The 14,751-nt window shown below is 36.4% G+C and overlaps 1 pseudogene; it reads right to left on the reverse strand.

Moving 5' to 3' along the window:
• Positions 1-203: 203 nt before the first annotated feature.
• Positions 204-6,559, reverse strand: LOC127802690 (lupeol synthase-like; annotated as a pseudogene).
• Between the last annotated feature and the right edge of the window lie 8,192 nt (positions 6,560-14,751).

Below are 14,751 nucleotides of genomic sequence, written 5' to 3' on the forward strand. Positions count from 1 at the left end.
GAAATTTCGTTATTAGATAATCTCGTCACATATTCTTAACACCTTAAGAATAAACTCTCACACAGAAAATTCGGAGGGTCATTCATACAACAAAATAGAGAATTTAATGAATGATGATAAACTTATCTTTTATTACTATATACAAAGATACATTAAACATATTTTTTATAAATATATCAGACATCATCTAAATCTACCGACATATCACTAACCTGAGCTACCTGCAGCGAGATATAAAAGTAGCAGTAGAGAAGAACAGAGCAAGCCAAGATGAAGAAGGTAGAATTCTTCTCGGCCAATTTCTCTCCCGTTTCTGACTCAATTTGGGTCTCCAAAACAGCCTCCACGTGTCCCCACAAATTAGCCAAGAAGATGACACGTGTAAGACAATATACATGGGAACACTTAGGCACCTTACAAGTTTCCAACAACATATAATATAACAGTATAACAAATATAAGACACATGTACATATATAGCACATGTAATTTATTCACTCACATATCTGCCGATGTAGTTGAGTATTTCTCTACAGAGACTATATATTGTCTTTCACTTAGTTACGCACGTACAACACCAACACAGCGTTGATACTCTCCCAGAGCCCAAATGGGAAAAGTATTTCGATATAACGAGTAATTTAGGTTACAAGTTTTAAAGAATACGCCCGTCATTTCCTACAATCAATATGAAGTAATTAGACAAGCATCTACAACAAGCAATTGCATATTTTCATACTCAAAATCCCACTTGAAGGGGGAAAAGAAAAACTGAAAAGCTATATATTTGATGACTAACACATCAACTTAACGAGTGCCGCTAAGAATATTCAAATCACATTTTCGATAGTAGAAAACTTTTTAAGAAAGAGAATCCAATGTTAATTACCTGTTGAGGAAAATCACCATCTTCCATTTGTGAATTCATCAACAGCCTTATTCCACGGTCTATGGGATTCCGATCCACTTCACCCTAAACTCAACAATACACATTTAGAATAACTATATATATATATATGAAAGCACTTTTTTATTCACAGAAGATAAAAAAAATTAATCCTGTGAATATTTTAGTTATTTACAAAAAAAAATAGCATTAATTGGAGGGCAAACAAGCAAAACTAATTAATTACCTGTCCAGCATCAATTAGTGACAACAATGCCCATGACGTTTGTACCAAGTTTGATCGGTTGTCTCCTAGATTTGTGCATACCTATTTTTCATACATAACGCACAACCTTATAATTAATAAGATTTCATGCATGCAATATAAGATATATATATCTTAGCATATATATTTATATAGAGGGAGTAAGGCTAATTATTAATTAAGGGCAACGATTAATAGCGAAGTAAATATATTTTATATTTAGAAAAAAATGCATTTATTAATCCTGTTTCTAATTTAAACCACTTTTATTGGTTTAGGTTGAATGCATGTATTTTATAATATTTTATTAATTAATAAAAAAAAATTAGAACTGAAAATAAAGTGTAAAATATAGAAATGTTACTGCAACATTGGTGATGAGTGTATATGCATGCCTTGTTTAAGCTCGAAAGGCAACTCTCTCCCCATCCACCGTCAGGGAGTTGCTTTGACAATAAGAAGTCACAAGCTTTGCGCAACGTGGGACTATTGTGGTAGTTTCGGCCACAAGCAACCAAGCCCTTTACTGCAAACCATGTGCCATAGGTGTAGCAAATCCCCCAAGAACCATACCACGAACCATCAGCATTTTGTGTTTTTTCAATGTATCTTACTGCCCTTGAAATGCACTTTTCTATCTCCTTTCTCCGATGTCTTGGATGCAACTTTCTAAAAAGTGCCAAACCCTGAATTGCTGATGAGGTGCATTCCACGTACCTGAAACACCATCCATTCACCCGTTACTGCAACTAATTAAGAGACATATATTTCATTGAAAAAGAGAGAGCAAAAATCAAATCTCACTCTTGCTCGATGAGAACATCTTTGAATAACTCTACAGGGTTGAGCTTCTGAAATAAATTCGCAAAAATGATCATTTGTTTTTAATTACCAAGTGTGACTATATATACCATGCAATGGTAGGTCAAAACCGAACATGGCAATGCACTTGATCGAAGTAACCAACAGCTTTTACCTCAAGCCAGTAGAATGCTCTTCGAGGCTCCAAAGCTGTAAAACCACCATTGCTACTCTGTTTGAAAATTTTAAGAAAAGGGTTGGTCGCGACGAGCACGATTAGCAAGTTAAACAAAATGTTTTTACTTAATTGTGTACCTGTAGGCTAAGAAGAACATTGACGGCATCATACAAGCGTTCTGTTTCAATCTTTTCCCCAACGAGTTCTGGTGACATTTGTGAAAACAAAAGTGAAACCTGTAATCAAAAAGAAAACGAACAACTTGTCATAAATGTCATTTATGAAATGCATCTAGTTGCTGCAAATTCAAGCAACTAACTTGTCAATTGCTAGCTGTGTGTGTGTGTGTGTGTGTACCTTTAATCCTTCAGCAGTGCAATCTGAAACTTGCCAACCATCATCTTGCATTGAAAATGTCCATGCACCCTTAGAAGTGTGCCGATACATTTTAGCATAGTTCCCTGAAGGGTTATCCCTAACTTGTGAGGCTTTCACAAACTCGTGAGCTTTTCTAAGGGTTGTCGCATACTCTTCAGCAAGATTACTGGACAGAATTGCTTGAATAGCAAATGCCGCATCCCACATTTGACTCCCAACACTCTGCACACGTGACATGAGTATCATATGTATCGATTATGAACTTTATGTGTGTGTGTGGGGGGGGTGGGTGTGGTGAAGTCAACTTTGATGAGCCATCAACCTGCATTTTCATGCCATCTTCAGCCACCCAAAGGTAATCGGGGATTCGGGCTAGATGACGCTTGTATGCTTCTGAATTAGGATCTTCCACGTAGCAAGCAAGAAGGCATAGCGCCTTCTCCACACTTCCAATGCAAAAGTATCTACTGTTTTCATCTTCATAGTGTATGTGTTCCATGACGACTCTCAGAGCCTTCTCCCTCAGCGATGAGAAAGGCCAACGAATTAGAATCGGCTCCGCGACATGGTGAAGGAATCCCCAAAGGATATCTTGCACTAAAGGATGCGGGTAGTAGAGATCTTCCTGCAAGGCAAGGCATGCCTTGGCATTAGATTAATCGAAACTCATTAATTAATTAATGAACTAACAATTGAACTGACCTTTGAGCAGGTATTTCGAGCTTTGTTCCAGTCAATCAGATGATAGGGCTGATTATAGAGCTCTTGCCGTAAGGATTGAACCAGGCACGTTATAGGGCCGACGCATCGCTTGCCATACAAGTAGGACATAGGCATGTAAACCAAGCGACAATAGCCGAGAATTTTGGCTGGATGGATGGGAGAGAGCTTGGGGAGCAACCAGGACTCAGGCGGTATGGGGTTGCAGCCGCCCCACTCGTACGCACCAAGTACGGCAAGCCAGAACTTCCCCCAGGAGGGGATGGCCAGGGCACCGCCGTGCTCGAGGATCCATTTGCGCCCTCTAGATACACCGTCTTCATCGCCTCCTTCTCCCAGCAGCCTCAAACAGATGTAGTTCAGGCATGACCCAAATAAGCTGCTATCCCCCTCAATGTGAAATCCCCACCCTCCATCTTCATTCTATAACACACACACACCCCAAAATGGGTTAATTTTATTTTTCAAATTAACATTATTTGAAAGAGAAGTAATTAATGTTGTTATATATACCTGATGGTTGTATATATAGCGAATAATCTCCTTCTGGTGCTCTGTTGACAAGACGACATCCACGTCTCCCGTTACATACAAAGCTATGACCTGACCAAAGCACCAATAATTATTATTAGTATCACCCTTAGTTATTAATTGTATTTAGAATAAGAATTAATTATTAAATAAGGTTATCTTAATTAGTAACTTAAAAGGTATTTGTTAACGTGTATTTAATACATTTTATTCTAAATAAAATGTGATAATTACACATTATTTTTTGCATTCAAATACTAGTATAAATTAATAATAAATATATTATTTTTAAAATAATTTACCAACCAATAAAAGCTAGAATACTAAAAATAATGTACAAATTATTAACACATGCTAATCCTCTTTTTCTCACGTCCTTCTCTCTTAATTAACGCATGAAAAATTCTATACCTACAATCAAATTTGATAAACAATTCTCACAAATAGACACGTATTTAAATTTATAATAATTTTATTTAAAATTAATAATAACTCATAGTATTAAATAAATTTATTATTAAATTTAATAAAAATATTATGAGTCTACATATATCTATTAATTTATAAAAATTATTTATGAGTATAAGGAAGGTTTTCGAATAATGGTAAGCAATACAAAGAAATCCCCTCTTTCAACACTACCATGGGCCCATGCCCATGCCCTATATCTATTTCTTATTCGAAAGAGATATTAAATATAATGATAATCACATGAGTCTAGCTATCTAAAGTTTGTAATATTAATATTTATTTTTCGTTATATATATATAAATCTACTTAAAATACTTTAGAGAAAAGTATATTGATCAACCTCTAAATAAAAAGACAAAAGACAATCAGACATTTGAAACTCTTTAAATTATATTTTTAGTAAAATTGTAACCTTCCAATATTTTTTTTTATGTTTGGAAAGTGTATTCACTATTTTTATTAAATTTTCTTCTATTAAGATCCAAACCTTGGGTTCATCTTTGCCTTTTTTTCAGGTATCCCGATCGAATAATGTTCATATCATTTTATCATTCACATGTCCTTCATTAATTGTGATTAAATAAAACAATATTTAATAAAAATATTAAATATTTGAGAGACTTACCAAGAAGGGAAGAAAAAAGAGTGGGCCGGCAAATTCACTGGCCCAGTGACCATCGTGGACTTGAATGCTTGATAAGAAAGAGAGCCCCCTTTGCAGCGTCCTTGTCATTGCTTCCACACTTATTTCGCCCGTGTCTTTAACTTTCACGCTCAATGAGATTTTTCCATGAGAATTTTCCTTTTTAAGCTATGAATCATGATCATGATCATCATCACACCAAAAGCTAAACTTATTATATTAATGGTTAGATTTTCTCTAATTTATTTATTATACTTTATTAATTTAAAATATAGTTCTACCATAAAAGTCAAATTCAGAAGGTCTTTTCTTAATAAATTATTATATATATATATATATACATACTAATTAATTATTTTCTTTAGAAACTGGTTCAGTTCCATCACTAGTTGGGTCATTAATTATTAATTCTCTGGTCAGGTGCGTACGTAAGTAATTAACACTAATGTGGAAGTTTCAGTTTGCAAGTCAATGAATTAACCAATAAGGCAGGCAATGAACTCAATCTCAACAAGGCTCTACAAAACAGGTCTCATCACTAGTTCAAGTGATAATTATATTTTATATATATATATATATTTGTTAATACATATAATAAGTATCAAGATAATTTTTTTTATCAAAATATTCTTATTATTAAATTCATTCAAAATTATTTGTTAACATCAACAATAAATTTATGATTAAAATAATATTTTATAATTAAAATAAATTATCAAAAAAAATAAAAATAAAATTTTATTTTCTAAATCCATATTCAAAAATAAATTTGAAAAGAGTTGAAAAGTAAAAATAATTATTATTGGAATTACAATAATTTCACCTAAATAATTAAAAATGATCAAAATATATTTTTATAATAGATAATAAAATATAAAATTGAATAAAATAATTTAAAAATTAATGAAAGGAATTGTATTAATTAATAAAATATATATATAGGGAGAAATTCAAATTTTAAAAATAATGAAAGGAATAATATCATTCAAATTTTAAAATTATCAAAATATATGATAATTTAAAAATATATTAAATAATATTAATTATAAGACTTAAATAAATAAATTATTTTAATAAATTTAAAAATTTAAAATATATTAAATAACATTAACTATCCTACCAGGGATATATAGATAATTGACTTTTATCTATAAAATATCAAATAAATTTATTTTATAAAAAAAATATAAGGTGAGATTTTTTAAAAATAAAATAAATTTAATAAATAAATTAAAAATATCAAACACCCAAAATACGGATGGGATCTTCTCCTCTTATCTGCCTGCACTGCCGACTTATAATAATAATAATAATAATAATAATAATAATAATAATAATAATAATTTCTTTTAAAATTAGAAATTCTAAACCTCCGTCCAGTAAACGAGGAAAGACAAAGGGACAGGCAAATACAAGACAAGACGAAGACAAAACGGGATTAGATTGTGGGGGGGGGGGGGGAAAGACTACTACTTACATGAGGAGATCGGAGCTTTGCTTGAAGCGGTGGCGATTGAGGGTAAATTCGTGGCGAAGCCGTTGGACAAGAGCTCTCTCCTCGGCAGTGCCAGCCTGGGGATCGAACTCCCAGTGCTGTCGTCCCACATGATTGTTGCAGCTCGTCAACCATTCTCCCCCCTCTGCGATCTTCAGCTTCCACATATTTTATGCACGTATATATATATATATATATATCCTGATCATCATCATCATCATCATCATCATCAAACATATATATAATATACATATGGGACAAATGTGCATGTGTGTGTATATGCATATATACGCATGTATGTTACTTACCGATGTTGAAACCAAAATGAAGTGTGCGTGTACATATATATATATATATATATATGTCTGAATGAGATTAAACGATGAGGAATTACATAATATATACATACATACTCACCTTGGAAGGAAGGAGCGACTACGAATATGAATTGATTCTAGAGAGCAAAAAGCAGTGAAATACGGGTAGACTCTTGGAGAAGGAGGTTTGTCCTTATATAGACCATAGAAGGAGGGGAGGAGCTACAGCTACGCCAGGGTGGGCAATTGCCCACCCTCAACTTTTAATATTGTCCATCGTTGCCTTTATTATTTCAAGATTTTTTTTACAGAAAAAATACAATAATTTATCCTTTTAATATTGTCCATCAAGCACGCTTAATCCGGAAGTTCTTTATTTATATTCAATCAAAAAAGTATCCAACTAATGTTATTTCCTTCCGTACTTATCATCAATATATACTACAATTCTCTAGACTTTTGGGGTATTACATTCTCCTCCCCTGAGCACATGACATTCTCGTCATGTAACCTTACAACTAGTCTCAGCTCTCTCCTCTTTGGAGGTTGTCATCCTATAAGCTTGTCAAGAGTCGCTCCTTGTTCAGGCATTCGCGCCCCGGACGCCACTCCCCGCCCTCATCGAACTGCCTTCTCTAAGGGTCAGTCTTAATACCACATGTAACATCCCGCATTAAGTGATAAGAAGTACCATAACAATTTACCCTGATAGGCCTACGCGAACTTACTAGGGGTCACCCATCTTTGAGCTTTCCCCAGCTCAATCAAGTTTAACCTGAGAGTTCTTTACCTACATTCAGCCCAAAAAGTATCCAGATGATGTTGTTTTCTTCCTTACTTATTCTCGATATATGTGACGACCCGAAATTTCCTAGATCTTTATTTACAACCAGCTAATAACTTAAACGCAAGGGCTAAAAATTTGCCCCATTATTATACAACAACGGAAGCAAAATAAGTATAAATATACATCTTAAGGGCATTTCCTGACTCAATAAAGCATCAATTAATCAAATACCATATATACATAATTAGAGCCCCTGATCACAAGTCACACCCCAAAGATCTTTTCGGCTGGGATTGCCTTGTACACACAGAATCCAAAGAAAAGAATAACAATTTCTATAGCAACCATCCCCGAACACCATTCTTCTCAACCTGGAATGATGGTAAAACAAAGTGAGCCATAAGACTCAACAAGCATATTAAAAGAGATATGCTAAGGGTAGGAATAAATCTCTCACACTGAATGCCACCCATCAAATGTCGTGATGGAAATCAAAGTGTCGTGCCATGCCATGCCATGTATTACAATATGCAACCATCCACATAAATAAATAAATCAATGCACATAGTGGCAGTCTTGGGGCCAACATAAGAAATGTATAACCTTGCACCCAAGTCCGCATACAAACATGTCGCTACCATGGACTGGCTAACACACACCATAAGGGCCTGAAGCCCTAGTACGAGTCATATGAGCCCGCAGCTCTGGCTAGCAAAGATATATGAGCCCGCGGCCCTGACTAGCAAAGATATATAAACCCGCGACCTTGGCTAGCAAAGATATATGAGCCCGCGGCCCTGGCTAGCATAAATAAATGAGTCTGATGCCTTGGCTAGCATAAATAAATGAGCCCGAGGCCCTGGCTAGCATAAATATTCAGTATCGTAACCATGCAATGCAATAAGTAATAAATGCAATGGCTTCTGTAGCATTAACATGATGACAAGGCCCCCATAAGCCAAGCATCAGGCCATGCTACGCCACATAGGAATTCACACAAGCGAATGCTCTAAATGCATATGCTCGCCTAATATACACAAGTCAGCATTCAGCAAGTCAACTGTGTCATGCCAATGCTCACACCCCCTAACACACATAAACATAATCCCCAATGAATGCAAGCCTAGTCCCACGCACTGCAATGCCATGCAATATGTCACATAATGGCAGAGCCGGTCGACAGTGACCAGGCAACGGTCGATAATCTATGACTAGGGATCAACCGGTCGACGGTTCGTTCTAGAGTCACCAAATGGTCAACACGTCGCCTCACCGGTTAACAACTCATGCCTCCATTTATCGAGACTCTCATTCACGAGAAACCATAACCACAACCATATCCTGCCAATCCTCTAGGAACCTAGCCTTGGATTAGGTTCACATCATTCTCAAAGAAATAGGGGCGATACAATACCCCGTAGGCACACAAAAAATAAAACCTCAGCGAGTCTCATATTTAACTTAAATTAATGCATACTAATAAAATCATTAACTTGTATAATTAATACGCAAATTGAATCGAATTAAGGAAAGGCGTGAAATTCATAAAATGGAAGAGGCACGCAAAGGAAGTAAAGAGCTTACCTTTATTTAGCTGATTTCAACATTTTTACACCCACACGCCGCTATTTCAATACACGCTGCAGATTAACTTAATCTCCCAAAATTAACCAAATAGCACCCAAAATTTAATTCTAACCATAAGAAATTATTAATACACTTTACACTACTTACTAGGCTAATTAAATCTTGATTAAACCGTCTTTAATCTTAAATTTGTTCCCCAATTTTAGCTTATGCGCTCTGCCTTCTCCTTTGTATTCTTCTTCCTCAGCTTCTATCGGACTTTCTCTAATTTTTGCTGCAATTCATAGCTTAAAAGGAAAAAGAAAAGGGCTACCAGCGGTAGCGCAGCTGGTGCCACCGCCTTGCCCAAAACGACGCCGTTTTGGGCATGGAATGGCTGGAAAATTACAGCCAAAATCCTCCATTGGGCGTGCACTCGTGGACTTGATCCCGCGACCTCACCCAGCACACGCGCACATTCGACCACCCGCGCTAGCCATCATCCTCAACATATAAGTGCACTAGATTAATTTTAAAGTGACCCCGCGATAATTTCTGGAAATTACATTTAAACCCCACTACTTCCAGAAATTCTCACATACACCCCATATAATAATAACTCTTATACCCCGAATTTCCAATAATTACTTACCTTATTTCTTCAATACACATAATAATTAATATTTCTCTTAAACCCACAAATATTCGATAATCACCTTATATGCAATAATTAATAATTATCAACTGTCCACTAAATTATTCAATTCTACTAAATCAAATCTCGCTTCAAATGCATAATTTAATAACTATTAACTACTCTCAAATTATCAGGATGTTACAATATATACTACTCTTCTCTAGGCTCTTGGGGTATTACATTATCCCCTTTTGAGCACATGACGCCCTCATCATGCGACCTTATAACTGGTCCTAGATCTTCTCCCCCAGTGCCACTCCCCGCCCTCATCGAACCGCCTTCTCCACAGGTCGACTTTGATACCACATGTAACATCCCGCATCGAGTGATAGGAAGGATCGAAATAACTTACCTTGATAGGCCTACGCGAACTTCCTAGGGGGTCACCCATCCCTGAGCTTTCCCCAGCTCAAGTGTAATACCCCATTTCAACATAAGGTTGCCACGTAATTTAGATGAGATTTAAATACCAAAAAATGGGTGTGATGGTAAAATAAGTCACCGAATCGACTATAGAGAGTGCTCAGGAGCTTAGATATCGAAGGAAAATAATATAGTATTAATGAGAAATTCGAGAAGTGACTTTTAGCATCAGAAGAAATTGGATCGGGAACAGTTTTTGGTACAGTTTCGGATCAGGCTGAAAAATTGAATTGTCATGAGGGACTTTTGAAATGTCAATAGAACCCTTAAGAGACCTTGATTTTGTAAGTAGAACAACCCTTGAGAAATTTAGGGTTGAAACGGGAAAGTTTACAGTTGAAACGAAAATTTGGGCTTAAGTGTAATTTCTTAAAATTACCCGAGGGAGGTCGAAAGGACATTTTTTTAGAATCTTCAAAAGATGAAATGAAGGTTTTAGATCTTAAGGGTCCATTTGAAAATAATAGAAAGATCAGGGGCTTGATGAAAAAGGGCCAAGTGAAAAAGTAAAAAGTTGAAGGATGAATGTGCAATAAACTAAAAGAGGGAGCTGCCATGGCCAAGAAATAGGTTGTCGGCCATCGATTAGCATTTTCGACCAAAGGGATCTCGAGGGAATGGTCAGGGGAGGCTCGAGGATCAAGCAAAGACCGTCGGTGAGCTCGAGTGAGGTTGAAAAATCGAGAAAATCGACCATGGTTCGGTCGACAATGGTGTGGCATGTAATCAGCCATTCGAGGCCATTTGCCGCTGCTTTTGGGTCACCCAAGGGATGCTTGAGGCATTAGAGGCATCGAGTAAGGCAGCCATGACTGATTGGAGGGTCAATTTTGCCTATAAGTAGAGCTAGGGCTTGGCCAAAAGTTTGCAAAATTAGAGCTTCAAACCATAGGGCTTTTGACGCTCATGAACTAAGGGAGATTTCTAGAGATTTTGAAGCATTTTGGAGTGCGTTAGAAGGGTGTTCGAGGGTCGCCATAAAGTCGTGGGCGGTGTTAAAATCAGACTATTTTTTCGTCGAATCGAGATGCTCCTGGTGGGTGTTTTGGGCCAAAAGGGACACCTTGGTGATCGACTTTAAGAAGGCTATCGGATGGTGTTATCGGGGAAGGATTCCAGTGTCGGCTGGCGAGGAACTTGCTGAAAAAGAAGGTGTGCGTGGCCTTCACGCGTGGTTTCTATGCGCAGCCCACTCTCCAGGCTCGTGGGAGCGCGTGCAAGTGAGTTATTTTCTTATTTTTTTAATTATGTTTAGAATATTATTTTAGGAATTTTTGAGTAAAAAAATTGGGAAAAAGGTTTGAGGAGATATTTATTTTGGAATATTAGTGAGGAAAAATGGGAGAAAAATGAAGAAAATGTGAGGAAATTAAGAAAAATTAGGGTTTTGATGCTTATTGAAATTAATATGATGATTAGGGTGCTTTGAAGCTTGAGGTGAAGTAACTTGTGCGAAGTTTGAGGTTAGCACGAAAATCGAGGCTATGCACGCTAATCAAGGCATTCTGAAATTGTCGAAGGTGAGTGATTCTACCGGAAAAATTAGTTTTGTTGCATGTGAATGGTTTAGTGTGAGTAGTTCAACCCTAAAAGCTTGGTTTTTATTCTCCTAAACTTGATTGATTACTTGCAAAGGTTTTGTTGCATGTGAACGGTTTTAACCTGTGATGGTTGTTTTCATGAGGACGTTTGTCCCTAAATATTTTATGCATGTGCATTGAATTTTGTGCGATAACTTATGTTATGAAATGATGTTTAAATGATGCATAGTTAATGATATTGGCATTGGTATGTTTGTGTGATGTCCATATGGGTTGTGTGTTGTCAACCTGTGTGAGGTACTTGAGTGATAGTACTAGGGAAGTGTGCCAAGGGAAAATACCCATTGTGATGGGGGCTGAAACCGAACTTCACCCTTGCAAGTCGAAAAGTGGCGGGGCTGCGAGTGGACACCACCCCGGACCGGCTCAAAGTGGTGGGGACTACGAGTGGACACCACCCCAGAACGATTGAGCGGTAGTATTGTTCCCGAGGTGGACGTGGATTCCCAGGGATAGTGTTGATCATCTTGTGGCCAGGGTTGTATTGGGATCTGGATGCTTTTGAGTGTGAGCGTAATGCCTAGACATGATATGAGGGTGATACCCGGGTTCATGTGTTGAGGTTGTCCCTCTTAAGCATGATTGTGTTATGCTAATGTGTCGATGAGGTTGTGTTGCCTTTAGAGAGATCGCATTTATTCTAGTTAAGGGTTAAGTGCTATGTGAGATTCTCTTGGACTGGTGCATATTGGGATATGTCAATTTTGTTTCATGGTTTGCATACATTCATGAAAATGTTTTTGAACTCTCACTTAGATGATTCAGCATCTAATTTGGACTATGTCCCTGAAATATTCAAACGTTCAAGATGAAAACAGTAGCGCTAAAGGAAAAGGGGTTCTTGAGATGTAGCCGTTAGCTCTGTTTGTAATCGTTAGCATATATTTAGTCTACGCTCTAGGTGTTAGTAGTTATTGTTGAGAGATGAGACTCGATGTATTTTGTTTTGAAATGTCTTGTCAAACAATTCTACGTTATGAATAAAGTGAATTCAGTTATGTAATTTCAAAGTTTTGATTATGCTTCCGCTGATGTAATGATTTTGTTAGTTTTAGCTTATTCTTAAGTTAATATGTTGAGATAATGGATCGGGATTGTCGGGATTTTGATTTATGTTGAGTATATGTTGAGAAAAAAAAAATAATATAACCCCGAAATTCTGAGTTAACGCGCGTTTCGAGAAAGTGGGGCGTTACATTAAGCACGCTTAACCCAGGAGTTATTTCTCTACATTCATCCCAAAAGATATTCAGCTGGTATTGTTTCCTTCCTTACTTATCCTCAATATATACAACTCTTATCTAGGCTCTTAGGGTATTACATTATTTTAATAGTGTAATTTTATTAAAAATAGTTTATTTTATCGTTTAATAATCAAATTCATTGAATAAAATATCATAAAATATTTTTTCTCAAAATTCTAAAATAAACGTGTTTTCTAATTTTCTGCTTTAAGAAACAGTTTTTTAAAATGACAAAAAGAACACGTTTTTAATTTTCTAAAAACAGACTATCAAAATAGAAAATTAAAAATAAATTTAAAACTCAAAACTGAAAATTGAAAACGCAAAGAGAACGCAGGTTTAGTGTTTAATGAAACAGTTTTGAGTGCGCGTGATTGGTAAAAACAATCAAATGTTAACAACCTGTTATATTCATGACTTGTTTGGTTTTAGCTTTTTAAGAGGTGAAAATTATTTTGATTTTATATTTGAAAGATAAATCATAAATTATTTTATTTTATTTAATTTAAAGATAAATTAAATTAAATATCAAGAAACTGGATTATCCCTTAGATGAGGGTTCAATGGCAAAGTAACGTCATAGTTTGAATACAACTACTAGGGAATTATAGGAATAATGAGTCGTGTGAGCCCTCAAATATTGGTAGAATCGGATGAGAATTTCGAGGACAAAATTCCCTTAAAAGGGGGGAGAAACTATAATGACCCGTTAGTGGGTCCGAGTGTTAACTATGGGAATAAAATATTTGCTTTGTTGAGCCATTATTTTTGAAGGATTACATGTGATATTTTGTAATACACCAAGAGTCCAAAGAAGAGTAGTATATATCGAGGATAAGGAAGGAAGAAAACAACACTAGCTGAATACCTTTTAGGCTGAATGTTGACAAAGAACTCTCAGGTTAAGCATGCTTGACCTGGGGTAATCCAAGGATGGGTGACCCTCTTAGGAAGTTCGCGTAGGCCCATCAGGGTAAGTTGTCACAGACCTTCCTATAGCTCGATGCAGGATGTTACAAGTGGTATCAAAGCCGACCCCTGAGCCTCTGAGCGCGATGGTGGGGCAAACCTCAGCGAGAACGCTAAGTCCCTAAGGGGGGTGCGTGTAAGCACCTTAGGCGAATCCCACATCGGCCATGCAAATGGAGGAGATTTGGGACTGGTTATAAGGTCGTATGACGAGGACGTCATGTGCTCAAGGGGGGGAGAATGTAATACCCCAAGAGCTCAAAGAAAAGTAGTATATATCAAGGATAAAGAATGAATGAAACAACACCAGCTGGATACCTTTTGGGTTAAATGTTAGCAAAGAACTCCCAAGTTAAGCGTGCTTGACCTGGGGTAATCCAAGGATGGGTGACCCCCTTAGAAAGTTCGCGTAGACCCATCAGGGTAAGTTATCGTAGCCTTTCTATTGCTTAATGCAGGATGTTACAGGTCTTTGCCAACATTCAGCCCAAAAGGTATCCAGCTAGTGTTGTTTTCTTCCTTCCTTATCCTCGATATATACTATTCTTCTTTGAGCTCTTGGGGTATTACATATTTTTTAGTTGGTTTGACTCATAAGGTGAAATGGTGAAAAAGTCAGGGATTTGATTTTGACGAAAATTGAACCCACAACTATGTGAGATATGTGTGTAGAATATTATATGAGAAATGAAAAAGAAGAGAACAATGTATTTACATGAAGATGATTTATTTAAAAGAATTATATGATATTTGCAATTATTTAAATAGTCAAGGGATAAG

Source organism: Diospyros lotus, chromosome 5 (genome assembly GCF_014633365.1).
Source record: "Diospyros lotus cultivar Yz01 chromosome 5, ASM1463336v1, whole genome shotgun sequence".
In the NCBI taxonomy this organism is placed as follows: Eukaryota; Viridiplantae; Streptophyta; class Magnoliopsida; order Ericales; family Ebenaceae; genus Diospyros; species Diospyros lotus.